The sequence below is a fragment of the Acanthisitta chloris genome, unplaced genomic scaffold (genome assembly GCF_000695815.1).
Source record: "Acanthisitta chloris isolate BGI_N310 unplaced genomic scaffold, ASM69581v1 scaffold13929, whole genome shotgun sequence".
NCBI lineage: Eukaryota > Metazoa > Chordata > Aves > Passeriformes > Acanthisittidae > Acanthisitta > Acanthisitta chloris.
The window spans coordinates 4,794-8,579 of record NW_008689855.1 but is presented as its reverse complement, the minus strand read 5'-3'; the positions used below and the strand labels follow the sequence as shown (position 1 = coordinate 8,579).

General features: G+C 51.5%; 1 protein-coding gene across 1 annotated transcript in view; it reads left to right on the top strand.

The window, feature by feature from the left end:
* Positions 1–3,786, top strand: part of LOC103808787 (uncharacterized protein FLJ45252-like) — a gene marked incomplete at its 5' end in the record, with an annotated part of 13,402 nt that overhangs the window by 7,689 nt on the left and 1,927 nt on the right. The gene's annotated exons all lie outside the window — the stretch shown is intronic.

Here is a 3,786-nt window from a genome sequence, read left to right as displayed (position 1 = left end):
TAAGGCTCTGGCAGTCTCGTTGACCCATTCCCTGCAGCAGGCCAAGGCTCCTGCAGTCCCTGTGACCCATTCCCTGCAGCAGGCCAAGGCTCCTGCAGTCCCTGTAACCCATTCCCTGCAGCAGGCCAAGGCTCCCTGGGCTGCTCTGCACCCCCAGTCTCTGTGAACTCGCATGCACTCGGGTCAGGTGGTTTCCAACTCTGTGGGTTCCCCTTTTTCTTTCACCCTTCCCATGCTTAGTTTGTCAACTAGCTGGAAACGCTCAACTCGTTCTCCTTGGCTTATCCTCGAGCCTGGAATTTCTCTCTCCTTGTTTGAAGGCCCTTCCTGGGCAGATTTCAATCATTTTCAAGGACTCCTCCTCCTCCTCCTCCTCCTCTGTAGTGGAACTCTCCTAGCTTCTGCTGCCCTGTGTATGTGTTGTAGCTGTGTTAGTACCAGTGCAGTTCCCCACGAGCGACTGAACATGTCTGTGCTGACCTCGCTGGGAAGGGATGAAATCCAAGTTGTGGCTCCTCCTTTCCTCTCTCCATCTCTCTGCCCTTTCCCCTCCCAACACTTAGCTGAACCCGTTCTGTACATAGAACTCCCATCAGTTGTTGTCTCCAACATTTCTCTTCTTTTCCAACCTACACTTATAATAAAAGTATTGCTTAAGTGTGTTGTATCATTACCTGTGTATACTGCACTTTCCAAGAGAAGCTTTACATGAGAACTATGGAAATGACCTTAGTAAAATTGTGGATAGAACTTTATTATTTTTTTGTTTTATATTCCTAAAGCACAGGCAAGCTGGACTGGAGTCTGAAGAGGCTATAGATAGAAAGTTATTGTATAGTCAGATACTGAGATTATATGAAAAAAGAGAATGGATTTTAAAAGCTAACCACCTCCTGTATATTAGAAACAAAGATTTCTGTGAATTAAAGTACTTTTAAAGAATGTTTAAGGTTTTAAATCCAATGGCACTTGTTCCAAGGGGCCTGGAAAAACATGGACATGCTCTGGGTTGTCAATGATGCTATTAAATAAGCAGATGTGAATGTTTATTTTATTGCTTTCTCGAGTAGCTGTTCGTGGGTGTGGGTGGAAAGCTGATGCTCTAGAGTGTCTGTTCTCCTCCCCACACTCCTCCCCACTGGTTTGCAGAGTGAGTGGGAAGCCAGGGGTGCCCTGAGTGGAGATTGGGGATCCCTTTGTGCTCTCCAGAAGCTGTGGCTGTCCTGCAGGCACTGCTCAGTGTTGGTGCTGCTCAGAGCTGAGGCCTGGCTGAAAGCTGCTGCTGGGAGAGGACAACCTGAGCTCCCATCTCGTGTCCCCCTGGGACACAGGTGGTGCCTGGAGCTCCCCTGGCAGTGTGAGAATGAGACTGTTGTAGCTTGGTTGGAGCCTTGTTTGAAGCCATGAGACGTTTCTGTCCCCTCTGAAGGGTTGTGTGGTCCAGGAGGTGACATGACACAACCCACAGTCAGTGGAATCTCTCTGCCCTGTGTGTGCTGTCCCTCCCATCACGGGGCAGAGAGCTCTGGGGTGTGCACTGGTGGTGCATCCTCCTCACAGGGCACTGCAAGCACCACCACAGGCCACAGAGCAGTTTCCCTTCAAGTCAGGGTTGTGCTTTGGGGGCACAAACTCTGCATTTGGGAGACAAATATTCAGAGGAATGACTGGAACTTAGGTGCTGCTTCTCTCTCTCTGAGGGGACTTGTGTTGTGCTCTGCCCCTGCCTTTGGGAACCTCCTGGTTCATCTCCTGCCCAGATGAGCACCCACAGTTGGGCTCCATTTGTGTTGTTTCTGACTCTTCCCTGTGCTGGGAGGATCTGTCAGAAGGTGCAGCTTGCTGGGGTTGGGCTGTCCCAGCAGTGAGTGCCTGTCTCTCTGCAGGAGGAAAGTGTTTTTCTTTCAGCCAGTACCTTTGCAGGAGCTCTCAGGAGTCAGAGTTGGGAGCAGCTGGCATGGCTGTGCTGTAAGGAGAGGCTGATGGGCACCAGCAGTGGCTGAGCTGAGTCTCCTGATGTCTCTCTGCTGAGGGGTGAGGGCACTGCACACCAAACTGCTTCTCCAGCAGCCAGCAGAGACTTGGGGGGAAAACAGAGGGGAAAAAAAAAAAAAAGGGTTTCTTTGTGTGTGGTTTTGCTCTGTGCAGTCCCTTGCCATGCTGGGGAGAGTGTGGGGTTGGTGTGTTGAGCTCCTGCCTGGTCCTGCTGTCGTGGTGCTGTGCAAGATGTGCCAGAGCTTGAGCATGACATCCTTCTCTTCTGGGGCTGAGGGTCCTGGATCTGCCTCCAGCTCTCACACTGTGCAGTGGCTTTGGGCAGAAACACTTCATCCTGCTCTCCAGACTGCCCAGGGACTCTGACTTTGGGGTCCTGCTGTGGTACCCCCTCGCTGGAGCACTCTGAGAGAAGTTCTGGGCTGTTGTTTCATGGGATTGCTTCTAGGAATTCCAGGGAAAACTCCTCAAGGAGAAATCTTTTGAGCCTTTTCAAATGCCAAACTAGTCATCCTGCACAGTGGCAGTGGTGCTGAGCTTTAGGTACCTGTTAGCACATCTTAGTTGGCTTTGGCTTGATGAAATCAGGAATTTTCTGGTGGAAAAGGAGCAGGAATTCCTCATCTCCTGACCTAGTTTTGGGCTCTGCTGCAGAAGTGAGAGCCTCATCCTCATCGTGGTGACTTCTCTGCCTCCCTGTAGGAGGGAGTAAATCTCTTGGAGCTCTCCTGTTTGTTATGCAGTACTTGGTGGCTTTGGGGTAATTTTCCTTGGAATTTGGGGGAGCTCCAGGTGTCAGGGCTGTAACCTGGGGTAAGTGGTGTTTTCTTCAAGTTGCTGTCTGGGAACACACAGAATGTATTCTTGGGGTTATTCTTGAGGCTCTTTCTGACTGAAACCAGCTCCTGCTGGAGCATCACTCAGTTCTTACCTCTCCCACAGCTCCTGCCCTGGCCTTGGCAAGGGAGAAAACTGCTCCCAAGTGTTTGGTGCCCTTCTCACTGAGGCTGGGTGGAGAGAGCATTGGGAAAAGTCATTTTTCCCAAAGTGGGATGCTCTGCCTCTCGTGCAGTGCCTCCGTGGCCAGGGACACTTGCTGCTCCTGCCCTAAGCAGGTGGTTCATGTCCTGTCCTCCCTCTCTTTCTCTGTCCCAAGTGTCATGGCTTGTGTGGACAGACACCTGCCAACACCTAAGGAGTGATGCAGAGAACTCCAACCAAGGGATGTGTTTGTGCTGGTCTCGTGCAAAGTGGGTCCTTGGTGTGTGTTGGCATCGTGTGCTCCTCTCCAGGTAAAGGCTCATCAGTTAACGAGGTAAATGCCTTGATTTCCCTGGGCCTGGGGAAGGAAGGCATTGTGTGATGTGGCAGCAGGTCTTGCTGTGTCCTCACGTGCTCAGTGTGTTACCAAGCTCCTGCAGGAGAGCTCCTCTGGAGCTCAGCACTCCTGTCACCCCAGGGTGAGCCCAGTGAGGACAGCACAGGCTTCAGGAGAGACAGAGGGTATTTTTGTAGAGTGACTGATCCGCTGTTCACATATCTGCACTGTCTTTATTTAGCAGTGTCCTGTATCCAAGTGAAGAGTTTCCCAATAAATACTGATTTTGATGCCTAACCAACGGCTGTCGTGTCTTCACTGGTGTGGGGTGATGTGTCTGTGGGTGTGTGGTGGAGAGCAGAGCTCTGGGGGCTGCCAGGGCTGTGGAAATGTGGGTGACTGACCTGGGCTGTGAGACTGTTCTGTCACAGCAGGTATCATTGGCACCTCACTGCCCCTGGGTACCAACCTCC